The sequence below is a fragment of the Equus quagga genome, chromosome 15, assembly GCF_021613505.1.
Source record: "Equus quagga isolate Etosha38 chromosome 15, UCLA_HA_Equagga_1.0, whole genome shotgun sequence".
Classification (NCBI taxonomy): domain Eukaryota; kingdom Metazoa; phylum Chordata; class Mammalia; order Perissodactyla; family Equidae; genus Equus; species Equus quagga.
In genome coordinates, this window is record NC_060281.1 from 51026008 (window position 1) to 51053406 (window position 27399).

Genomic DNA, 27399 nt, shown 5'->3' on the forward strand with positions numbered 1-27399 from the left:
TAATTGATGTTTTCACCCTCAATAGAAATTCCTCAGCCTGAAGGGGCTCTTACACCAGTGTCATTGAAACTTAGAGTAAAAAGGGACAGAAAAGGCTGCTTTTATCAATACTCAGAAACAACAACTCGCAACTTTGGGATCCCAGCTAATTTGGCTGAAGATTCCCCAGCTGTCTTAGCACAGCGAATAAGGCTTAGCAAAGCAATGGACATCTATGGAGATTTCCAAAGAAAGAACAGTGTCTTCAGTAAGGTACATCAATGGCTCAATAATAATAACAGCTACAAGTTATTGAGCCTTTTGTCTTCTGCGCTTTTTTAAAATATCACACAATGTCTACGCAATAATCCTGACTCAGGTGTTGTGAATCCTACATCACTTTAAGAGAGCTAAGGCTTACAGAAGCCTCATACCACAATTGCTTTGGGTGCTTATTTAAAAAATAGAGACTTTGGGACCCCAAGCCCTGAGATTCTGGTTTAGTAGGTCAGTGTAGGGCCTGGGGATCTGTAGCTTGAACAAGCTCCCCAGGTGATCTTGATGCAAAGCAGAAGTGGTGAAATAGGTATTTACAGCCAGGTGTGTCTGACTCTGAGCCTCTGTCATCCCACCCCACCCCTGTGAGCCACAACCCTCACCCTCTTTTCCTGCCTATGGAAATAGTGTAAGTTAAAGGGTGCACTATTACCACCAGCTATTTCCAGAAACTTCCCCAAAGTGAATTTCATAATACACTGTGACTGCACCTTCCACAAAGGGCAGATCACTGCCAGTCCTTCCTCCAACAGGGCAAATTCTACATGTACAGTTCACCTCCCAGGGAAGAGGGTCAACACTCCACTGGGGACAGTAAATTACTGTGCTATAATATGCTTCTGATCATTCCAATTCTACCACTCTGTCATTTATCCTACTTCTCATCTGCAAAACGTTCTGCCCCAGTCAGCACTTTCAGAGCTTCATTTGCATTCCGTAGTTAGGAACATGGGGTGTCCAGGACCACAGCCTGCTCCAGAAGGAGACGTCAGGCACTGAAGTGCAGTTCGAGTGTTGGAGTTGTGCTCTCTTTAATTAGCTCAAAACCAAGTCTCTCCTGATGCCCCCCGGGGGCTCTCGGGGACCCCTCCCTTCTCTGCCTGGATTACCAGCCCAACCAGCCACAGGTAAATCTCACTATATCGGCTCATGTCAGATTCATGTCACTCAGTCTCTGGTTAATTATAAGCCTTATCTTAGAGATGGCAAAGGACCCATCTGTTATACTGGTGGAGTGTATGAGGCAATTTATTGCATCGTGTCACAGGCAAACATTTGTTATTCTCTTTTCCTAATCCTCAGATCCCTCCCCCAAACTGTGTCATCTCTTAACTCCCTTCTGAAAAAGAAAAAATTACATCTTTTCTTAAATGAGTTTTTTTTTTAATTGCACGCCTCAGAACATAGACCTGCCTAGACCCGGTATGGTCTTATTAAAACAACTGAGCCCACTGCAATCTTTTATTCACTCACTGAATACTAAGCCCCAGCCTAAAGGCTCTGGGTGTCTCTATTTTAATTGGCCAGCTGGCGTTGTAGCATAGAGAACACTGACAGGACCACCAGCGTAAGCTCAAATATTAAAGGTGATGCCCGCAGTTGTGGGGGCTCTTTATTAATGTGAAGTATGTGAAAAGATGAAGCTGTACCACAGACAGCCATTCCCTTGTTTGGTGCTCCATCTTCCTAAACTGTCTTCCCTGAGTTTTCAGCTTCTACCTGTGCTGTCCAATATGGGATCCACTAGCCACACGTGGCTCTTTACACATGAACTGACTAAAATTCAATTTCAGTTCCTCAGCTGCATTAGTCACAGTTCTAGTGCCCAATAGTCACATGTCTGTAGTGGCTACTGTATTCAACGGCGCTACTGTATTGGATGGTAGAACATTTCTGACATAGCTGAAAGTTCTATAAGACCATGCTGCCCTTAGCAGATGTCTGAATTTTAGTGTCTCGGACTGAATTTGGAAGCTGGGAAGCACTATCTCCTATTGTTACAACAGAACGTGGGTAGAGAGGGGACCAGGATGGAATATACTTTAGTGCTGGCAGCAGTTTGGAAGAAGATGGCTGTGTCTGGTGGCTGCCAGCACCACCTTTCCTCTGACCCTCAGCAGGAGCAGGGCAGGTGTGCACAGACATCTGACATTTTCTCTTGACCCTGCTCTGTACCCTGAATGCACCTCAATGAAGCCTTCTTCGGGTATCCATTACTCTAACGTCCTAGAGCTCTTTATACAGAGTGTGTTTGTCTCATCCCATAATTACAATCCTTGTACTTATGGCTCAGCTCTATTGCTGCTGTTGATAATCATCTCCCTGCATTGATAATGGAAGAAAACAGTCAACTTACAGCATTCTTGAAAAAAATATTGTGGGACTTTTGTCTTCTCTTCTAAAAGGAAGGAGGGAAATACTGAAGGGAAGGACAGTCCAGAGCATTCTATCACTTATAACAGGGGTTCTCAACATAGGGCCTATGTAGGCTGCACAGCATTTTGTTTTGTTTTGTTTTGTTTTTGTGAGGAAGATTGGCCCTGAGCTAACCATCTGTGCCAATCTTCCTCTGTTTTATGTGGGATGCTGCCACAGCATGGCTTGATGGTGGTGCTAGGTCCGTGCCTGGGATCTGAACCTGCAAACTCAGGGCGGCGGAAGCAGAGCACATGAACTGAATCACTATGCCACCGGGCCAGCCCCCTGCATAGCATTTTCACCCAGATGATCCAAATGTGAAAGAGTCCCCTGTGATCACTCTCAGTGTCACTGAGGTGCATGACAATGTCATCCCCCTCCCCTCTTTAGGATACGCTTGACTGGTAAATCCCCTCCTTGAAACTTGTTTGGGGCCCTAAGACTTTGCTACTTGAAGTGTGATCCCACAGACCAGCAGATCCTGGTTCCATGGGAGCCTGAGAAATGCAGCACCTCAAGCTCTACTCCAGAATCTGCTTTTTAACAAGACCTCCAGGTAATCTGGAGGCACATTAAAGTTTGAGAGCCACCCCCTAGGAATCAGCCCGATAATAGTATTAATTGCCTACCAGTGGAATGCACAATTTGGTTCCTAAGTAAATGATGGATAGGACCCTTGATCTCACGGAGCTTAAAATTTAATAGCAGAGAAGATGCATTCAATGAAAGGACATATAAGAATAACAGAGCACACAGAGCTGAAAACAGTGTGCATGTTTGTAAGTAGGAGCAGCCATGCAGAAATATGCATTTAGTATCTGAGTGGGAGCCATGTGTAAAGGGGGCTTTGCAGTGATTAATGTGGAAGAGAGGGAGCTGATGAAGAGGTTCCCTGGGAAAGTTGATCTGAAGCAGTTGGGGGTGGAGGGGTGGTGACTGGGGTGGTAGCAATGTGGGGAGAATGCAAGCATGTAAGCTAGAAGGAGTTCACAGTGGGGGGACGGGGTGGTCAAGGGTGGTCATTAGCCTGGCAGGACTGTTACACCCAGCAAGGCAGTGTGTGGAAATTGGGCTTTCCAGAAGACACCACCATTATGATGATGTAAAGGCAACCATGAATCTTGAAATTCCCCAAGTCTGAATGTGGGAAACTGTGCAACCAACTTGGAACTGAGATTTTGTTCTGCTTTCTGCTCGTCTATGCCCCGCCCTCCTTTTAGTGCTCAACAGTTATTAGGCTTAAAGGAAGTCAAAATCAAAGTTAAGGGTAGAAATTTGGAAATGCTCATACACTGCATAAACTCTTATGAAAAAGATAGAGTAGAAATACAAAATCTTAATGTCAGTACAAGGCAAAGCAATGGGACTACTCAAAGAGGTGTATTTAGATAAATACGACTACACGTATTTGATGTAAGAACAGAGTTTTTCTTCCTCCATATTTTTTTCTTTGATTTAAACTCAAGCTATCCATTACATTTTCCTCCTGTTTCTGTCCCTGCCCTCCTTTCTTGTTCCTATCCTCCCCCTAGTGAGTTGAATGGTGACACCCCCAAAAGATATGTCCCTGTCACATCCCTTGAATGTGTGAATTTGACTTTATTTGGAGAAAGTTTCTTTGCAGATGTAATTAAGGATCTTGTGATGAGGACGTCATCCTGGATTATCTGAATGGGCCCTAAATCCAGCGACAGGTGTCCTTATAAAGGACACACAGAAGAGCAAAACAGAGACAGAGAGGAGAAGACAGAGACAGGAGAGGAGAAGGCAATGTGAAGACAAAGGCAGAGGTTGGAGCGATGCAGTCACGAGGAATGCCAACAGTCACCAGAAGCTGGAAGAAGAGAAGCAATGGAATCTCCCCAAGAACCTCTAGAGGGATGGAGGCCCTGTCGACACCTTAAATTTGGACTTCTCATCTCCAGAACTGTGAGAGGGTAAATACGTGTTGTTTTAAGTCGCCAACTTTGTGGTAACTTGTTACAGCAGCCCTAAAAATCTAATACACTCCCTAAAGGTTAACAATATATTTCAAATATAAGAATAGCATCTATTTTTTTCTAAGTTTGACCTAAATGTGTAATATGTTAAAACCAGGACTTTAAGCCAAACTGCAAAGTATAAATTTAAGAACAGGGTTAAAAATTACTTCCAAATGGCTCAAGAACACAAAATTGTGCTACACTACTGCCACTTTTGTGTGTGCGTGTGTTGTGTTTGTGTTTTTGTTTTTACGGATGCTGGAATGGAAGTACGGAATAGAATGGAAGTAGACCGTCATTAAAAGGGGCCTACAGTTTCCAGACTTTTTCGTATTTAGTATAATGCATTTATATTCCGAGCAAGGAGATATGATCAGAGCTTGCTGTGGGAGACCAGTTTAAATTCTTTAGGCAATTCAGTGATGTGTAAGTAGAACTCATATTCAGCTCTTGCACACTATACAGCTGTATGGATTGTTTACGGATGGCATCTGTTCTGATAGGTTGATTATCCTCTGACTCTTGCAAGTGTAGTTATTAAATATTTTGAATGTCACTCCTGCAGATAAAGGCTAGAAACCAGCTGTACAATTGGCAAGCTTTTAATCTCCTAAAAGAAGGGCTTTCTACCACAGTGTTTTCCTTCAAACTGTGTTTTGGAGCCAATCGCAAAAGTTCTTTTGGCCTTAGCTTTTCCCGTATTATTTCTTAATCCAACCTGGCAGGTTTTTGGTATAAGAGCCAGGGGAGGTCAGTGGACAGTAGGTTGGAAAAAACAATTTCACATCTCTGTTTTTAGAACTTGAATTCTTAAAAATAAGGTTGAGATGTCTAAATGATATAAGGAGTTTTTTGTGTTTTTGTGTGGTTCCTCTTCATTTTAGTTAAGACTTTCCTTTTTTTCCTCCTAAAACTTTGAATAAAAAGCAATTTTACTTCTAGGCTTGTGCTAATTATGCTTACTAAGGGATTGTTCTGTGCAAATTGTTCTGCAAACACTTAGCAGATTGCAACCTGATGAGAAGGGAAGATTGGAAGCATTTAGACGAAACAGGTGGAGAAAGAGGTGACAGGGAGAGCCGTCAGCAGTAAACAGTAGTTTCTTGATTGCGGCATTATTTTGGAATGTTTCTTTCTCTTTCTGCAGTGCCGTGGATGGGAAGAGGACTGGAATGGCCTAGTTCTTAAGTCTAAATAAGAGGAACTTCTCCATCACAGGCCATGTTGTCAGAGTGAATATAATTTTTGTGTCTGTGATGGGAAGAAGATCAGGTCTGGTAGGAAATTTTCTGCAAGGTCTTGTTATGTCAAACATCTTTGAAGTCTGTATTGCCATAATCCAAGGAAGCCTCTCAATCTAAATTAAAAAATTGGGGATCAAGTATTTCTGCTCACATCCAGGGAAAAAGAGAGGATAGGTTAGGTAGAGGTTGAGAATTGTTAAAGATTAGTAAGTGAGAAGTTTGCTCTTCCAAAGTATTTAGTTTCTTTACATTTTGCTCCAAATTATAAATCCCATTTAAAATGAGATTTATACCCTTGTAAACATAGCCTTATGTTTTCTTTTTTGAAACAGGTTAATTTTGGCAGATTTAGACACTCCTGGATATTTATCTTGTAGAAATAAAAGCACCAGAAAACAAAGATGTTATCAAGTGTGTTTATATTACAATAAAATAAAATAAAGTCCAACAATAAAGAAATGGCTGCATAAATTATGGACTATTTATAGCATGATGCCACTAAAAATAATGAGTTATATCTAACCAAGTTGGCTTGGAAGGATTACCACAATATATTGTTAATGAGAAAATTAACATTCAGAGAACTGACTATAACATGATCTCATTTTTGTAAGACAAATATTGTAAGCATTAATACTGTTCTCTAAAAATTTCTGATTTACTATCTTCAGGTATATGATGGGATTGTAATTTGTATATCTAAATCTCGTATGGTGGATGGAACCAGGTGGCTAGTTCTGATCTATGAGTGATGAGTGGAAGTTCAAGATCGCGGCTGCTGCTTCCTTTCGGTTCTGTTGCGAGTCAACCTACCTGCTGAGCCACAAGCAGCATGTAGTATGAGAAATGAACTTCTGTTGTTTGAAGCTACTGAAATTTTGGAGTTGTTTTTACTGCAATCTAGCCTATCAAGACTAATACAACAACAAGAAATGTGTGTGTGTGGATCACCTTATTTAGTTATCACACCAACATCATAAGATGAAACTATTATTTCTATTTTATGCTTCAGGAAACAAACTCAATAAGATTAAATAAATTTCCCAGGTTACACAATTAGCATTTCACCAACTAGAAATCTGATCCCAAATATGTTTGACAGCAAAGCACACCTTTCCTTCTCCAACTATCCCACTGACATGCAGAGAGCTGCTATGTAGTTTTTCTTCAGAGGACCCTCAGCACTATTTTACTATTTTAGGACAGAAACATATGGCATCATGAAACACAACCAGGAAAGGTTACAGACTACAAGCAGAGGACACAGAAACCTTTCCTGCCATGCAGAGCATAGCTGCTGGTGGCAAAGAGAACAGGGGTAAAAATAGGATGCACAGGTTCTTATCTATCATTCATATTGGCAGGTTCCTGCCCTTTCAATCTTGAAAACAGACCGCAGTTGTTACTCACCAACGTTATCCTTTCAGGGCTGGAGCTGTATCTGCAGTGTGGTGAGCCCCTCAGGACTGTTTAACAAAAGCTCATGATCAGCTAATGATAATTGGCCATTAGGACAGAATCACAATTGTGTTTGTACCGAGCAGGTGCAGGAACAAGGTAATAGGATAATGTAACATTGGCAAGAAACACAGGTTGGCCCTTTTCCAAGTGTGAGAATTTGAGTTCTACATGAAACAACTGTGTGCGGCTGTGAGTCGCCAGCTATGGGGAGCGTTTACATGAGTATGGCAGGTGTTTAAGTGTGTGACATGCAAATTCTTTCTTCCACGGAAAATGAGATGGTCTTATTCACAGAGGAAAGCATTACAATATGCTCTAAGACTTGTGAAGTCAGTGATCAAAGGAATATCTTTGCTTCTAACAAGCCCAGTTGTACTCCTCTTCCCAACGCGCCAGGCTCCTGTGATCTCTGGAGCTTCCAGAGAGATTTTTACAGTAGAGAAGCCGTGCTGAAGAGGAATTATACGTATTTTTATCCACTATATGTCAATAGAGCTTTTCCTCTGTGATACATGTTATTAGCCACACAAATTATTATAAGAACACTTTGTAGCCATCTTACATGTAAAAGGAATATTGACAGGAATGGGAGGGTGAATTAAAAAGCTAAGAGAAGGCTAAAAAGAGATCATGTTAGAGTGTGCTATTACAATGTACGAGTAGAAGAGCAGGGGCTGGCCCGGTGGCGTAGTGGTTAAGTTCGCGTGCTCTGCTTTGGCAGCCCAGGGTCCGCCGGTTCAGATCCTGAGTGTGGACCTAGCACCACTCATCAAGCCATGCTGAGGCAGAGTCCCACATAGAGGAACTAGAAGGACCTACAACCAGAATATATAACTATGTACTGGGGCTTTGGGGAGAAAGAGAAAAAGACATTAAAAGAGTAGAAGAATAGATATACATGGATATATAGATAAGGATATACTCTAAAAACCCACTTAGGGTAACAATGATGAGTTTGCGGAGGAAGACAGTCCATTGTAGGGGGGGGAGGCAGAGAGCGACATATCACTTGGTGAGCTTCCAGTGTGTTTGAGAAACTCAGCTGGGCTTCTACTAATAAATACATTAAATATTTGTATTTATATATTTATTTATGTAGTAATATATTAAATACTATATATTGAAAATTAAATGTTATATAATATTATATATTTTTAACTAAAAAGTTGTTATTTAATCCTCACAACACTTCCAAGACTTGAGGTATTCTGACCACGACCTGACAAGGAAGAAGGCAGAGAGGTGGAGGAAGTTGCACAAAGCTCCATGGTACAGACAAGGCAGAGCCCAGATCCAAAACGCATGCAGGCCATTCACCCTTCAGAGACCCAGTCACTCTCCACTATATCACACTGCTGTCGAGGAATTTGCACATGGGAGCGAGGCTATAGTGAAGGTAAAAATCTTTCCAAGCCAACTTAGGAAGAAATTCCTAAAGGTGAAGGGCAAATCTGTTACATTTGTGAGGATCTACTCATTTATACTGCAAGTAAATCTACCATTCCATTCTATGGATTAAAAAAAAGGACTGAAATGAACATTCTTTCATTCCCAAATCTTGTAAGTAATTTACTTTTAAAAACATTTTAGAGCATGCCTTTTTTTTTGAGCCAGACCTGACGGCCTAGTGTTTAAAGTTCAACATGCTTCACTTCGGCAGCCCGGGTTCAGTTCCCAGGCACAGAACCACACCACTGGTCTGTCAGTAGCCATGCTGTGGTGGCAGCTCACATAGAAGAAGTAGAAGGATTTACAACTAAGATATACAGCCACACACTGGGGCTTTGCAGAGAAAAAAAAGAGAGAGAGAGGAAGATTGGCAACAGATGTTAGCTCATGGAGAACCTTTCCCAGCAAAAAAAAAAAAAAAAAAGCCATTTTTCTTGAAACTCAGCAGATGAAAAAACAGAATTATTAAGCCTTGACAAAAATGATCAATTCTTAGAAAACATGTGATTATGATAAGACATTAGAGAAACATTCAGCCACTATGGACATTAAATCAACATATTTTTATATTTTACCAAACCTAATGAATATAGAAACTATTCAAAGTAAATCTTGCAAAAATTTTAACTATGTGAAATCCCTTTTCCAGACTCCCTTTCTCTTCCAAAACTCGCAGTATGTCAGGGGAGATCTTGAGCCCCCAGGTTAAGATCCCTTGATTTCAAGAAAACAATCAGGCCTTCCCAGGCCAGTGCCCCCCAAATCTGTCAATTCCTTAAAGGCAAAGAGGACTTTCGCTCTTCTAAATCCTAATCTCAACTTTATCTTAAAATTAAAATACTCCTGTTTTATTTAAAAGAGAAAGGTAGAGACATTGCTCCATAGCCTGAAGCTGATGTTCAAAAGTTGAAGGTTGTCCGACAGGCTCAAAGGCACTAATGCATATAAGTTACCAGCATCGCTCATAAAGCTGTCCTGCTGATCAGTTCATGAGCCCATACAGGGCATACTCGCATGTTTGCATATTAGGATCTGCTAATTTTTCTCAAATGCTGCTTATCAAGTCAACTGTGAGTTTTTTAGAACATTTTATACACAGTTTGGGGACTATTGCCCATCCTTAAATTCTTTTAGAGTAAACTCCCAAGGCAGGCATTGGCAAAACTAAGCTTAGTTTTTGACAGTTGCACATACTCAACCAATAGCTGACATCGTTTCAATCTTAGATATACTTTCAGAGACAGGCTTTGTCATTTGTGTTACTGTGCTTTTAAGCATGAAAGTAATACCAGAGACACACAAACATCCTAGGAAATGCTTTCTGCTTAAATTTTTTCTCAGGTTTTGTTGGCATGTAAATAATGAGAGATTTCCACATGTAATATTGGAATAAAGACAGAGCTGAGCTGTTTTCCTATAAATAAATATTTGCAACTAACAACAACAGCGAGCAGCAATGTATATAATGCTTTGTAGTTTACGGTGGCATTTTGCCGGGTCAAGAAAGAATCTGGATGGCTGAGCTAATACAGCAGGCATTTTTGCTTTACCTAGACGCTGTATTGTTTGCTAAAAGAGATGAGCAATGTGCTGCTGGGTTCTCCAAAATGACTTTAGCTCAAAGCTGCATTAAAGAGGGAAGATAGGTAACCCAGGAAAGAAAGGGTCCATTACTGGCAAATGTATCGTTTTGGGTGTTAATTATAAATATGAACATAAGTTTGACAACGTGAAGAGACTGCCCAGAACTATTTAGATCACTAACTGTCAGAGGAAAGAATGAATGAGTAAATAAAATCTTCATCTTCAAACCCAGATTGATGCTACTATCCACACGAATCGCCTGTCAGTGCCACCTGGACCGAAAAATCCAGTGACGGTAGTCTTATAAATTGGAGGAATTCTTCATGGACGTTCTGATTTTCCTATGGCTCAAGCAGGACCTGGAGGATTAGGAAGCACAAAGGTTTCAACCCAAAGTGAGACGGAGGAGAGAAGACAAGAAATAAGAAAGCACTTCCCCAAAGTGAGGGCACACTATTTATTGGATTTCACTTTTCAGACGGCCAAATTTTTCCTGAGAGGCAAAGTTCAATCAAGAAAAGGAAGAGATTGTCCTATAGTGACAGAAACCATCTTTCAAAACCCTACAGAGAGTTCTTGAGAAAGACCTGATTATGTTTATCTGAGCTATTGCAAGTGGTGGCGCTGGAGGAGGGGCATGAATAAGATTGATGTGGAATATGTAGTCACATTCTGAAATTCAACACTCTGGTTCCAAACCATTGTCCTTGTCTCCATGTGCAAACTGCTGCTCCTTCCCAGGTCTCCCACTTCTCCCAGTCTCCTGGACTTGAATCCTCTGTGCTATGTATGATCACTTCTTCCTCATCTTCTGCATACAGTGACCAAGCCTTATGCATTCTTCATCTTAATTCTTCTCTCATTTCTGATAAAAATCCCCAAAGTTGAGGGTGGGATGAGATGGCACCCCATATCATTCTTCAGAAAATGAATTAAAGAGACTTCTTTTATTAATTTTCAGAATTAAGAATCCATCAAAATAATTTGTAATTTATTAAGCATCCATCTGTATATATCACAGTATTACTTTCATGAAATTTTCTACCAGTGAACAACTTCTCTGGACACAGTCTTTTCCCTGGTTCTTTCATAAATCTTTCCTAGGAATCAATCCTTCTAGAAAGCCAACTGAGTTAACTTGGATTGCAAAGATAAAAACCCTCAAAGTGATCAATACATTCTTTGGTGGACAAAATGAGGGAATTGGACTAGTCGATTGCAAAGGTCTTTCCCAAAAATGCAATTCTGTAACTCGAACAGATGTTAAATTGCAACTATTGGAAGAGTGTCTCTGTCTCGAGGAAGAAAGAAACGTAAAGAACTGATTGTGTTGGAAGAGGAAAATGACACTCTAGATAGAAGCAAGAGTTTTCAGGGAGCGTTTAACCTCTCTGACATATCAGATCTTGACCTCCAGCCAAGACAGGCCTAATCTTCCTCTGTAGCCACATCTTCCACCACCTTGCATATCTCCTATCACTTCATGGATAGCTACTCCAGTGCCTCACAATTCCCACAATATCATGCCTTGTCATGGCTTCCCACATGCTATTTCCTCGTCTTGAAGATAGTCCCTTCTTTCCCAGGAGCCTCTTTCTCATTTTCATAGCACAGTGTTAAGGGTGCCATTTTCGAAGGATCCCCCAGCACACTTAGGCAGACAGAACCACCTGCTCAGTCGTCAGTGCCCCACTGGAACTTCCCGCTAATTGAACATTTGTTGTAACATCTTGCAAATATTGTTTTTATTTACGATATATTTCAAAGATGCAGAAAAAGATAGTGACTACTATATCATTCATGTGTGCATGATTCAGGCTTTAAAATTTTCACATTGTTTCCTAGTTGCTTTAGTGCTTTAGGAGGTATATAAAGGAATAAAAATTACAGATACAGTCAAAGACCCCTTATCCTTCCTTTTCTCACCTCCTTTCCCAGAGGCAACGACTACCTTGAAGTTGATGTTGGTGTATCTCATCTATGTTTTTATACTTTTACCATATATGTATGCATTTGCAAGCATCATATACTATTGCTTTGTGGGTTTCAAAGGTACATAAGTGGCATCACGTTTTAAGAATCATTCTGTAACATTCCACATTTAATTCAACATTGTGTTTTAAGATTATTGCATGTTGATTCACATAAATCCAGTCCACTCATATTTCTTGTTGTGTTGGTCTTCCGATATAGGATTATATCACAACTTATTCATGAATTCCCTCATGGAGGGTTATTTAGTTGGTATTGAAGTTTTTGGCAATTACAAAGAATTCTCCAGCGAGCGTCTGGATAAAGTTCTCTTTTGTACTCTTGTGCAGTAGTTTCTTTAAGGAATACTAATAGAATGGGAATAGTTGTGTCAAAGGATATGCACATCTTTAGCTTAACTAGATACTAACACGTAGCTCTCAAAGTGATTGTAACAATTATCATCTCATCAACAGTATATGTAAGTTTCCCTTTCCACCTCATCATCACTTGGGTTTACCAATGTTTTAATTTTTTTCTGTATGCTGGGTGTGATTTAATTGCTATATCCTGATTACCTGTTAGGTATTCAGATTTCTTCTGCAAATTTCTTGCCTATATTTTTGTCCATTTTTATCAGTTGTTTATGTTTTGTTCTGTTTTGGACTTTTAAAGAAATTCTTTCCTACGATGAGGTTATATAATCATCACCTTTATTCTCTTTGAAAAGTTTCAAAGCTTTGCTTTACATATTTAGATATTTAAACCATGTAGAATTTGTTTCATATATGATGTGGGCTAGAAATCCCATTTATTTTTTTCAATATAGAGAGACATTTTTTCCTGAGAACTGTTTATTATTAAATAGTACATTCTTTCCTCATTGATTTATAAAGCTATCTTTGTCATATTCCAATATATTGAGTTACACTGAATGCTTTTTATGTAGCTATTGAGATAGTCATTGTATTTTTTCTTTGATTTATTAATGTGGTGAAATCCTAAGTAGATTTCCTCGGTTAAACCAACCTTACACTCTTGGAATAATTCTAGTTGGCCTTGGTATCATACTTTTAAATAGCTTGCTGGCTTTGGTTTCGAATGTTTAGGATTTTTTGCAGTTATGTTCATAAGTTAGGTTGGTCTATAAAATTTCCCTCTCATATGGTGCTTGTCCAGCTTTTATATCAAGAGTTGTATTCCTTCTTTTTCTACGGCCTCAAACAGTTTGTATAAGATAGAGCTTAGATCTTTATTCTCTAGAACAGCTTATATAACTCAAAGGTAACCCCTTTTGAATGTTCAGAAAGCTCATCAGCAAAACCTTCTGGGACTAATGATTTTTGGTTACCAGACTTTTTTTTTTTATTGTGGATTCAATGTCTTTAGAAATGGCAGAGATTTCAGTTTTCTATTGTTTCTTTAGTCAATATTGGTGATTTATAATTTATCTAGAAAATTCTCCATTTTATCTAAGTTTTCAAATCTAGCTGTATAAAGTTGATCATAATATTCCCTTAAGATGTTTAAAAATTATCTGCTAACTATGCCCCTCTAATATTCTTTTAATGTGCCTTCTTTTCTTTTGTTCTTGATGAATCTTGCCAGAGATTTGCCTATTTTATTAATATTTTCAAAACATTAGCTTTTGTTTGGCTTGGTTTTGAGTCTTTCCATTGTATCTTGGTGTTCCTTGCCATTAACTTCATCTCTTATTTCTATATTTTCCTTCTTCATTCTTTGGACTAGCTCTGTTGTATCCTTTCTTACTTCTTGATTGACTGTGTGGCTCACTAAATTTTAATATTAATTATTTCCTAATATATGCACTTAAGGCTACAAATTTCCCTCTAAGCACCTCTTGCAAATTCCATTTATTTTGTAAGTGGTTTTAAATTATTGTTTAGTTCTATATATTTCATTATGATTTATTTTTGATCTATGAATTTCTTAAGATATTTAAGTCCAAACATATGTATTGTGTAACATTTTAGTTTGACTGACAGCTTTATTGCATTTTAGAGAAAATGCTTTGTATGATATTAATAGTTTGTAATTAGTGACTTTTTAATGATGCAGCTTGTAACTAATTTTTTAAATGGTCCATATATTATTTCAAAGAACATGTAATCTCCAATTGTTGAATGTGTACATTAAATAAAACATGTTAGGTGAGTTGTTCAAACCTCCGCCCTACTTACTAAGTTGCTGATATATCAGTTACTGAGAAAAGTGTTGTTAAAAATCTCCAATTATAATTTTGGATTAGTCAATTTTTTCTTATAATTCTGATCATTTATATTTTTTATATGTAGAGGCTATTTTGTTAGATTTTTTTATATCATCCTATGAAATATTCCCTTTATCATTAAGTACCAAAGTTCCTTATCTTTAATAATGTTGTTGGCTTTAAAATCTATTTTATTTCATAGTAATACTGGTATACTAGTTTTCTTTTGGTTAGTATTTGCCTATTGTATCATCGTTTTTTTCCTCTGACTTTGCAGGGAGGTTTCATCTATTTACAATTATGGTGACTCATTTGTATCATATTATCTTGGTCTCTGATTTATGGAGTTTTATTTATTTATTTTTTCCTTTCCACTAGCTTAGAAGTTATATGTTTTATATCTATTTTCTTTACAGTAACCATTCAAACTTCAACGTATTCTGGCCTGATCTATCTGGCCAATATTTCCCGAACAACCCTAGAATGTCATACCCGATCACCCCTCTCCATCTTCCACATTATTGTAGCCTTGCTTTTAGTTATACCTGGTATGTAATCTCCTTATTTAAAAAAATCCCATCATTTTTGCTTTTGTTTTACTTTTACAAACATATTTGTCAACTTCACATCTGCTTCTTGAATCCCATTCTTTCTTTCTTGGTTCAGTTTCTTTCTTTCTGAATAATACGTGATTGTTTAGTGAGGGCCTATGCATAGTAAACATCTGGTCTGTATCATCAAACATATGGTCAGCATCAATCTTATATATTTTAATTATTATCATCCAAGAAATGCATGTAAACAGTTTAAAATTTTAAATAATGCTAATAGTAGTAGGCTTACTTCCCCCGGAGATAACAATTTTCAAATTTTTGGGGGGAACTATTCCTTAAGGTATTAACCTCCATGTTTTAAAATAGTGTAGCTATTAATACTCCCTTAATTCACTATTTTATAATATTATTTATTAATGATCTATTATGGTAGACATCAGTTAACTGCTAATGATTTATCTCGATGGTACAAAGCCAGGGCTATAAGTGTGATAAATGGGAGGAGTAAGGCAAGAAAAGATAGGAAGTGATGCTAAGTAATGCATTTCCATACTCGCTACTGCTTCACGATGAGCCAAAAAGACAGTGCAGGTGGATCCCAAGCCGGTAGGAGAAATGGGGCTTTAGAGCAGTTCTTTGGGGAGAAGATGCCCAGTTCCCTCCTCACCCCCACTTCCCATCACTTAACTTCTCTCTGCATGAGTTTTCTCATCTGTAAAATTGGGGCTAGGAATAGTATCCACCCCAGAGCGTCATTATGAGGCTTGAGTGAGTTAATATAGAGAAGCAATGTGAACACGGCCTGGTATACAGTGAGGACTTAACAAGTGTTATGTATCCTTATTGTTATTATCTTCCACGTCTCTTAATGCATCATATTTTCCTTCTTATTATCTCTCTAGGCTTCATTCTAAGTGATTTCCTTAGATCCTCCAGTTTACTGATTTTGTCTTTGGCTACGTCCACTCTGCTATTTAATCCAAATAGTGTTTCATTTCAAAGACTATATTTTTCATTTCTAGTTGCTGCATTTGTTTCCTTTTCTAGTCTGTCTTTGTTTGCTTTTCATGGTGGTCTCTTCTTTCATGACAGCTTCTAGTTCTTTAATTTTCTTATTGTAAACATCTATATTTTGTAATAACCTTTAGATTTTTCTCTTATTTCTAGTTCTTCCCTTGTTGCATCTGCCGACTCTCTGTATTGTGGTCTATTTCTCCGTGTGATTTGGAATTTTTCATTGTGAATTTATGCTCAACAGGATGGTTTTCATTCCCTCTAGGGTGATCTTTCATTTGCTTCCATCAGTATCCCAGTGATTCCAATGGGCCAGGAAACAAAAAATTGTGTTCACTTTTGGTGCTGGGATTCCTGAATCCTAGTGGTAGTATAAATTTGACTCCCACATAAAGAGTGGCACAGATTTGCACGTTCCATTTCTCTCAGAGGCCTTCCTGCCTCTACCCAGATCCCCAGAGCTTAAGGCTGCCTTACTACTTCCCTGTCCTTCCAGGCAGTCTTTGTTTTTATTTTCCTATTTCCACGTTTAAATATGGGCAAACTCTTGAGAAGCCTTCTCTTACGCAGGGTCTTAGCTTATCCCCTAAAGCAAGGCCAAGGCTCCATCTCTTGTCCCCTGAATTTGGTATTGAAACTACAGCCCTCAGTGTCTAGGGTGTATATCCAGGTCAGGCACTCCACGGGAACGTCATTTCAGTTGACTGTGCTGCTGAAAATCCTTCTAATTGTATCTCTACATATTTGTCTCCCTCACTGGTCAGTAAACATCTCTGAGGCAAGAACCACAGTTTATTACCCATTATTTTGCTCTGCTATGCTCTCCCAGCTTCTAGCATAGACCTGGCACTTGGTAAACAGGAGCTCAGTAAACATTGGATGGATGAATGAATGAATGGCTTTAATTTAGGTGAGTTTGACATTTACTAAAGAGTTCCCTACAACTTGTCACTTGCAGCATGATGTAGAATATTTCTAAGACACAGGTAAGAGATGTGTCAGATACCAAGGAGGATTAGAGAGAGTCCCTTGGAGATGTCTGTGGTACCTGATTGTTCTGACCTGGTCTTCAACAGTTTTCTTCCTCACTGTCTGAAACATTGTTTAAATTAAATAACTAAAACTATATTAAGACCCAAGAATAGCGCTCGGATGCTATATATAGCTTCTGGCTACCTAGTTAAGCAGTGCACTGAAGTGAGGCAAGCAGCTTTTTGACAATTTAATTAACATCTTTCTGGATCTTCTGTTTCTTAAAAATGCTGGAGTGCTTCATTTTCAAGTTACTTCCGTTGTAAGAGGAGGGCACTCTGATTTGTCCTTCAACATCAGTCGCTGGGGGATTTGGGTGGGAATTGGAGGAGGGAGAAAGAAGAAAGAAAAGCCTTGTCTTTTACCAACCAAACTCGTCCTTTTCATTAACTTACTTTGAGTCAGTTGTTTACCTTTTGGACATAGAAAATAACAATGCATGTGTTGCCAGTGGATTTTGGGTGTAAAAAAATAGCAGATACCAATTAGGATGGAAAGAACTTTCAAAATAATAAACACACATATATCCAGAAATATAGTTATGTTAATGCCACAGTTGAGTAAGGCATTGTACTCTGAGGTGAAATTTGTAAAGTTTATCACATTGAGTACTTGATATTTTCATTATCTGAAATCCTGAGCAAGCTTTTAATGAAGTGTGTTCAGAAAATATTGTTCATTTGATTCCCCTCCCTGTGCCCCACCATGATGGTTTAATCTAATTGAACTCAGTCCATCCCCTCCTCGGGGCCTACCACAGCGTGCTGGCCACTTTTGTCAATGTGCCTCGTCATCCAGGCCTCCACTTATTGCTCCGAGGCCAGCCAGCTCCATATGGCAACAAAATGCTGATGAGGGAGTTTGAGTTCTTCAGTTATAATTGTTTTGTTTGGTTTTTTTTTTTTCCAGAGGAAGAAAAAGATGTAGAAACAGGACTGTGTCAGAGAAGAAACCAAAGCGCGTAAGGGAATATTTTTAATGAGATCAGAGAAACAGCAGAAGACGACCTTTCTGTATTGCTAGCCTCTTTAGCAATCATTCTGTCAGGCAGGTATTTTTGTCGTCATGGAATGAGCTGTTGTAATTACTGAGTGCTGACTTGCTGGTCAGCTCTTTAAGCGGAGAATTTTCCAAGGTGGGGCAGCCCTGCGGAGACACACACGGCTGCCCTGCAAACCACCGCCTTCCCCAGGGTGTGCAGGCTCCTTGTCTACAGAAACTATTCGAGCCACTCCAAATCAGCGCCTCAGCACTGATGTCACCTGATTTACAAAAGAAAGAGCTTGCTGGCCAGTGGGAGCAATTTGCTAGGCAGGCCACCCTCCTAGAATGGAAGGGACGGGCCACAAAGCCCACAACCAATGCAGAGGCGGGATTTCTGAGCTCCCTGGAGCATCTGATCAACCTCACGGGGTGGGATGGAGTTATAGGGTTGGAGGATACCCTAAAAAGGAGGAACAGGTCCAAGACCCACATGAGTTCCGGTCTAGGCCCAAAGTTCCCCACTAAGACAGCTGCCAACCCTCCAGTCCCAGGCACCTGAAGAAGCCTTAGAAAATTTCAAGAAAGATGCTCTTAAATGAAGGCTGGAGGGATGAGGGGCTGAGGCGTGTCCTGAGATGCAGAGCCTGACTCAGAAGCCGCAAGGTTACATTGCCGTAAACAGCCCACAATCCTATCGTATCTAGCTGGTCTGCCAGACATCGGATGACCTGCAGCTCAGACATCAGCTTCCAGATGACACCTTCTTGCCTACGTAGGCAGATTAGGCAGTTATTCACTCTTCTCTATGTGCTCCCACAGCATTTTCTTCATGCCTCAGCTCTCACCTGGCTTTGTGAATACGTGGCTCTCTCTCTCCACCTCCAACTCTCCCCCCTAGGCTTTGAGTCTCTTTGGAAAGCAATTATATATATATAATAATGCTATATTTATATATTATATATTAATATGTAATGTTATATATAATATTATAATTATATACATATATATGTATATAAAGTATTTCTTTGTGCCTACAGTGCCTGGATACATGATGGAATAGCAGTGTTGTTTGGAAAATTAATGAATGAATGGCTTGTCTTATATAGTAGCATTCCTTGTGCTAATCGCTGATTACCCTGCATGGGGCACAAAGCTGTATGACAGGCACGGTGAGACCATGTTAAATATTCATACTGAGTGGTTAAAAACAGTAGTTTCCTTTTTAAACGTTTGTTGCAGCAGCAGGTAGAGCAAGAAGCACATTGTTCTAGGGGATCAATATTCCTTAGGGGGCTCTGCAAAGTTCAAAAACGCATGGGAGCTTTACATTCTAGTCACACTGACGGTATCTTGCATTCGAACCCTGCTTTTACATCCATTATCTCTTTCATTCTCTCAAAAACCCTGTGACATGAGTAGGCGCTTTTCCTTCATAGGAAAAGAAAGCAAAACAGACTGGTTAATTGATGCATCCCTGGTCCCCAAAATTTGAACATGACTCTCTTCACCAACTCAGAGTTTTTCCCACCAAATTGTTTAACATCGCAGCAGTCTTTTTAAATTTCTTATCTAAAAAGAGGAAAAATGTACTCTACACTGTGGGGAGATAAGATCAAGGGATTAAAAGGATGTTTAAATGCTTTGCAAGTAATATCATTTTGCCTCTTGGTGGTAGTTTTCTAGGATTGTCTGATGGACGTGTCATTCACATGCATTCATAATGCATCACCCCGACCAGCATTGTGGATAATTTTGTAACCAAGGATCAGAGGGGAACCTTCTGCTCAATACTTCACTATGAATATTTAACATGGCATTCAAGCACTTGTCACACCCTTTTGCTACCTGCCCGTGGTAATTGGTGATCTGTGTGATGCGACATTGTGGCACATAATACTTTGAGATGATTTCTAGGTCATCTACAGCAATCAGTCCAGATGAAGACTATTTAATTTGTAATTGCTTATGACGATTCCTCCTGTTGTAAAGAAGTGCTGAAGGAAATGGTACCTTTATTCTCTATGTCTTTTGCCCACCAGTATGTACCGGAAATGGAGCCCAAACCATTTAATTTCCAATATTAATTCACCTTCATTACCTTAATTGACTGTCACACAGCATGTGTAAGGTTAGAGTTGGAGGTGTGCCCCTGTTATCAGATAGGTTTGCTCTTTCCCCTGGCCATACGCTGATCAACCCTTTATAAATGCCCACCATGGTCCACTGAGGAGCTTCAGCAGGAGAATGTGAGTGGCTAGTCCAGTCCAGCACAATTGCTGGAAAAATTCATGACATTCATGCCCTCATGATGGGGATTGGTGTTGCCATTTTCATATGAATGGGGTTCTATGGCAATTTATAGTTATCTTCAGAACTTTAGATTTTGTTCTACCATGGAAGCACCATTAACTCTTTCCTCTCATTCAGTCTCTAGCCAATCTTTACCCATTCAATCGAGTCTTTAATTTTAAAACGTGCTGTCTCTGCCGCTCCATTCCTACTCCTTCCACGCTCACCGCCCCACGTGGAGGTTATTAGTGCTTTTCCCACCACATCTCCCTGAACACCGCTACCGAATGAGCTTTCCTTGTTCCAGAACTATTTTTATCCTATCATTCTCCTGCTTGAAATCTCCCCTGGCTTACACAATCAAGTCCAAAACCTCCCTTTTGGAACTCGAAGCTGTCTTACTATGCCACGATTTCACCCAAGCATCCCCAGATCTCATTATTTCCAAACAGAAACATTCGTCCTCATTACTTCACCTTTGCTCACACTTTGCTTCAGCCTGCCATGTCCTCTTCCCTGTTTTTTTTCTCTATCTAAATGCTACAAATCTTTCCAAGATGAGCTCCGGTTCCACGTCTTTCCATACAGCCTATCATTAACATTCTGGTCCACGGTGCTATTTTCTTCCCTGACATGTTGGATACGTTGATGTAACACATTTTCGAGCTGAATCAAATACTGTTCTGAATTCTTCTCCAGTTGTTTCTATTGATAATGTGACTCTTCTGTAAAAAGACCTTTTTTTTTACTCTCCAATTTACCTATGGAATAAAATCCAAATCTTTAGGATTCTGAATCCTTCTTAACCTAGTCATGATAGATTACTGGCTATGATCACAATATTCCAAACTACATTTCTTTTAAAATCATATATACATATATATTTTTCTGATTGTGAATATAGTACATTCTTGTTGTAGAAAATGTGTAAACAATAGTCCTATATAAAGAAGTAGGAAAAATCTACCTCTCCGAGGCAGGCCCATTAGCATCTTGGTAGGTATCCTTCAGATGTGTTTCCCACCAAACCATGTCCTTTCACATCTCTTGGCCTTTACTGACATTGTTCCCTCTGAATTGCATTGTCATACTAGGCTCTCTCAAATAGGCGCAAATCAAGAACTGTCCAAATGCCACCTCCCTTATGAAGCTCTCCTTAAATCCCATCCTCATGGTGAAGATGAATCCTGCTCCCCCACCCCAATCTTCCATGGGTTTCTAATATACTGGCATCATGGTACTTGGCATGCATGTGCCCCTGTCATATAGGCACTATGCGTGCACACCCATCACCCCGACAAGACCGGGAGCTCTCTGAGAGCAAGGAGTGTTTTATCCATCCCTGTATCTTTGGCAACATGTCTGCACCAAGCTGGCATTAAAAAGTGCTAGGTGATAATGGTACTGGTACAAAAACAGGTGCACAGATCAATGGAACAGAATTGAAAGCCCAGAAATAAAACCACACATCTATGGACAGCTTATCTTTGACAAAGGAGCTGAGGGCATACAATGGAGAAAAGAAAGTCTTTTCAACAAATGGTGCTGGGAAAACTGGAAAGCCACATGTAAAAGAATGAAAATTGACCATTCTTTTTCACCATTCACCAAAATAAACCCAAAATGGATTAAAGACCTAAAGGTGAGACCTGAAACCATAAGCCTTCTGGAAGAAAACGTAGGCAGTACACTCTTTGACATCAGTATTAAAAGGATCTCTTCGGACACCATGCCTTCTCAGAGAAGGGAAACAATAGAAAGAATAAACAAATGGGACTTCATCAGATTAAAGAGCTTTTTCAAGGCAAATGAAAACAGGATTGAAACAAAAAAACAACCCACTAACTGGGAAAAAATATTTGCAAGTCATATATCTGACAAAGGCTTAATATCCTTAATATATAAAGAACTCTCGCAACTCAACCACAAAACATCAAACAACCCAATCAAAAAATGGGCTGGAGACATGAACACACATTTCTCCAAAGAAGATATACTGATGGCCAATAGGCACATGAAAAGATGCTCATCATCGCTGATCATCAGGGAAATGCAAATCAAAACTACACTAAGATATCACCTTACACCTGTTAGAATGACAAAAATATCTAAAACTAACAGCAACAAATGTTGGAGAGGTTGCGGAGAAAAAGAAACCCTCATACATTGCTGGTGGGAATGCAAAGTGGTGCAGCCACTATGGAAAACAGTATGGAGATTCCTCAAAAAACTAAAAATAGAACTACCATACGATCCAGCCATCCCACTACTGGGTATTTATCCAAAGAGCCTGAAGTCAGCAATCCCAAAAGTCCTGTGCACCCCAATGTTTATTGCAGCACTGTTTACAATAGCCAAGACGTGGAAGCAACCTACGTGCCCATCAACAGACGAATGGATAAAGAAGATGTGGTACATATATACAATGGAATACTACTCAGCTGCAAAACAGAACAAAATCATTCCATTTGCAATAACATGGACGGACCTTAAGAGAATTATGTTAAGTGAAATAAGCCAGCGAGAGAAAGATAATCTGTGTATGACTCCACTCATATGAGGAATTTAAAACTAAGGACCAAGAACAGTTTAGTGGATACCAGGGGAAAGGTGGGGTGGGGGGTGGGCACAAAGGGTGAAGTGGTGCACCTACAACATGACTGACAAACATTAATGTACAATTGAAATTTCACAAGATTGTAACCTATCAATAACCCAATAAAAAAAAAGTGCTAGGTGATAAAAATTAGACTATTGGTGGTGAGCACGATGCAGTCTATACAGAAGCTGATATATAATAATGTACACCTGAAATTACACAATGTTATAAACCAATATGACCTCAATAAAATAATTGAAAAAAATGCTAGGTGCCTAATGAGTACATGCACATTACTTATGGCTTCTCATCTAGTGAGCTAAAGACTGAAACCATACTTTTATGTCATTTTTAAGTTCCACAGTAATAGACACATAGCCTCCATGAATACTTGTCGATTTTACCTATGTTTCCAGAACATCATATCTTTTATGATAGAAATATTGCCCAATTAGGAATGAAAGGTCTGGAACTGATTCTAGCAAATCCAATACCCAGCTCCACAATTTACAATTTTGTACTTCATCATTGTGAAATCCAGGAATATCCATGCAGACATCACCCAGATCAAGATATCACACGTGGCCAGCACCTCGGAAGCCCCCGCTAACGCCCCCTCCCAGTCACTGACTACATCCTCCTCCCCAGTTCAGGGTAAGTTGTTTCTAACAGTATAATTTAATTGTGAATCTTTTTGAACTTTATATAAATTGAATTGGACAATAGGTATTCTAGCTTCTTTCGCTCAATACTATGTTTGTGGGGTTCATCTACATGATTGTAGTTTGCTACTTTTACTGCTATGTAGTATACCATTGTATGATTATATCGTAATTTATTTATCCATTCTATTCTTGAAGGACATTGGGTTGTTTCCAGGTTTTAGCTTTTATGAAAAATGCTATTAACCTCCATATATATATATACACACATACTTGTATACATTTACATATGGATATGTACAAAAATATTTATAAACTGACTTTAGCTAATTTTCTATAAATTAAAGGTATAACCTGGTTAGTGTTTATGAAATGACAACATCAAAAGTAGTGATCATATTGAAAGATACTTTTTTGGAGGGCCAGAGGGGGCTAGCTTAGAAGTGAGCAATAATAGCAGTTCCTAAGGTTAGAATTTATATATATATATATAGAGAGAGAGAGAGAGAGAGAGAGAGAGAAAGAGAGGTTAATAGCATTAATAAAATATGAAAGGTTTTCATTCATTTTTCATAAATATATATACGTATCTAATATAATTTGTAGCACTTTACAAACTTCTGATGGAGCAGTATGTTAGGTGTAAACAGTAGCCACATTTAAATACAAATGAACCTGGTCTTTCATTGGAAAGAAAATTAAGAGAGCCACCTGCTAGAATATCGGAGATCCAATTGTGTGTACTCTCCATCCATTTTAAACCCGTACCTGCTGCTTTGAGCCCATGAAAAGTCAGATATCTAGTCTCTGCAGGTTAATTTCTCGTTTGGAAGTGAGACCTTAGGTTTAGATTTTTACTTGCAGAGGAAATCTGCACGATATGAAAATTTGGATTATTGAGATGATTTATGGTAGATCAGGTGTGAATTAGAGAAATTATGAACAGAGTATTTTTCAAAGTACTTCTTAAAATATGAACTTAGAATGAGGATAATGCTAAAAAACCTCATGTTCTATTAATGACAATTCAATGTTAAATGGTTTCAGTTGGACAAAATTTCAATGGTATATCCCAGTGGAATATTGTGGTTTAGCTGACATTAAGGGACAACCTGGCTTTTGGCCAGTATAGAACTAGTTCCAGAACTTGTAAATGAGAACTTTCAAACCCAAAGTGACTATTTCTTGGTCAAATTCATTCTTACATTAACACGAATGTGCTATAAATCTCCATGGGCTTCCTGTTTATTAAGCACATGTTCTGAAACTATGATCAGTGGCTATTCCAGTATTATAGATCCAGAATTGGAACATTTGCTTTTTCTATATGAAATAAGCTACTTACTTGTGCAAGCAACATTACCCCATTCTCTTTACAGAAATAATACAAAAAATATTTAGAAACTAGTTTTAGTTAATATTCGCTAAATGAAAGATGCAACCTGGTTGGTGTCTATGAGATGAGGAAACCATATGGAAAGATACTCTTTTTTGGAAGACCAGAGAGGATAGCTTAGAAGTCAGCAATGATGTAAGTTCTTAAGGTCAGAATTGTCGATTTACATTCAATGCTAACATGGCACATTTCTAGAATCTGCTCTCTTCTCTCCATTACTCTCTTGGCCCTTCCAACCTCACCTAGACTTAATTTTTAGGTGTTACTTTCTTAAAAGATCAACTTACCTCACACCCTGGCCTCCTCGATACCTGCAAGGGCTGTTCATTTATAAAAAAAAGCCCAGAGCTTTTGACGATATTGGCCCCAAACTATTCATATTTTTAATCTTAATTCTAAATACATCTCCTTAGAAATCCTACACTCTACTTAACACTGGTCTCGTCTATATTTCCAGTCCACACCAGGCATTTTCAAGACTCTCTGGTTTTACTTTTGTCATTTCCTCTGCCTGAGATGCGCTTCCTATGCCCAGCTTCTCCACTTCTCCAAATTTTTCATAACGGTCAAAGCCCAGTTTAAATACCATCTCCTCTTTCAATTAGAGAAATTACAACCATATTTTACCTTTATTTAGCATTCGCTTCATTCTGCCTTGTATTAGTTGGTGACATATTTCTCTCCTCTACTTGTTCATAAGCTTTTTGAGAGCAGAAACTAGGCGCTCTTTCTGTACCTTCAGAGCTCAACACAGTTCCTTGCAGCAAGCATTAAATCAATTTGTATTTATTTGAGCCTGCAAACTCAGAATGTTATATAGGAAAAGACCCAATGGACTAGAAGTCTTGGGGCATGGGTTTTGTTTTTAGCTTTGCTGCTAATTCTCCAATTGTGGGATCTTGGTATCCACTAATTCTCTGATTGTGGGACCTTGTGGGATCCACTTCTCTCACTTATAAAATCAAGAAATTGGTCTTCAATAAATAAACACATGGATATAGGGAACAGATTAGTGGTTATCAGAGGGGAAGGGGGTGAGCAAAAGGGGTAAAGGGGCACATATGTATGGTGATGGATAAAAATTAGACTGTTGGTGGTGAGCACGATGCAGTCTATACAGAAACTGGTAAACAATAATGTACACTCGAAACTACATAATATTATAAACCATTATGACCTCAATAAAATAATTGGGGGGGGGGGGAAAGAAAAGAAATTGATCTTCATATCTTTAAGGGTCTTAGCTTTAAGGATCAAGGAAGACATTTTAAAACTCTCATTTACACTGACTGTAATATCTCCCATTACACAATTATTGTGAATATACACCTCAGTAGTTGTAGCCAGGAAAGAAGAACATGTTTTGATGGTCAGGAACCAAACCACTGGACAGATGAGAAAATAGAGGCTCTAACAGTGACAGACACTGGAGCTTGGCGCCAAGTTGGTTGAATTCAGGTCTAGTGTTTTTTATGCAGGTAAACTGTCTCTTGAGAGCAAACCTAGAAAGGCAGCGTTAGATAGATTAATCCTGATAATGAGTAAATAACTGACAAGCAGTAGAAAAGTCATCATTCACGTCTCAGAGGAAAGAGCTAAAAATGGATGTAAGCAGTAGCTGGAAAAAGCCACGTGGGGAGTGGAACTTGGGCAGCTCCAGGTAGGAGAATATTAGGTGTGTGGTGTTGTAAAAGCAGCAGCGTGTAGCAAGAAGAGGGAGGTGAGTTTATTCAGGGAAGTCGCATGAGGAAAAGCCTTCAGAAGAGGGACGCTGGGCCCTGCCCCTTGGGTGAAATGCAACTTTATAGTTTACCTCAGTTTCAGTTCTGGAATTTCAAGTCAATATGTGAACATTTAATCGCCTCCCAAAGGCAATCAGGAAAAGAGGCTTACTGAGGTTTGGGAAGAAAGAGGAGAGGCAAAATAGAGCAGGAAAGTGAATTCTGGGGATGCAAACAATTTGATGGGGCTCAAGTAACTGCCAAGTCATTTTGACCTGAACAAGGCCCTGGGAATAAAGCACAAAAGATGGAAAATATACATAAAACCACATATGTCAAGACGAGTTGAGGCTCACGATTAAGCTCTCTCCTACAACTGTCCACTTATATATGGTTTGTACCCAAGTATCTTCCCCTTGCAGTTCAGGAACTTTCTGGTTCAATCAGTTCACAGGTCATGCGATACCTGAGTGAGGGGTGAAAATGAACATGGGTCAAGACATTTATCCCACGGTGAGATTCTGAACTGGAAAACTCCTAACCTTTTAACTTGGGAGAAAATGTCTAGAAGTTAAATAATATGTAAAGAAAAGAGCCTACATTTGGGGATGCTTTGTGGAGTTTTTCCTACATCACCAGAATAGAAACTTTCCAATGTGAGTTTTTCTCTGATTGCTCACATTCTAACAGGAGAATGAAGGGACATACATGCTATTTCTTTCAGTCTGACGGTTTTCCTGTTTGTGGTAGGAACCAAGAAGAGCCAAGGCATG

General features: G+C 39.1%; 1 protein-coding gene across 4 annotated transcripts in view; it reads right to left on the reverse strand.

Annotated features, from left to right (window-relative positions):
- PHACTR1 (phosphatase and actin regulator 1) overlaps positions 1-27399 on the reverse strand; it is a 287803-nt gene that overhangs the window by 238768 nt on the left and 21636 nt on the right. The window lies entirely within an intron of this gene.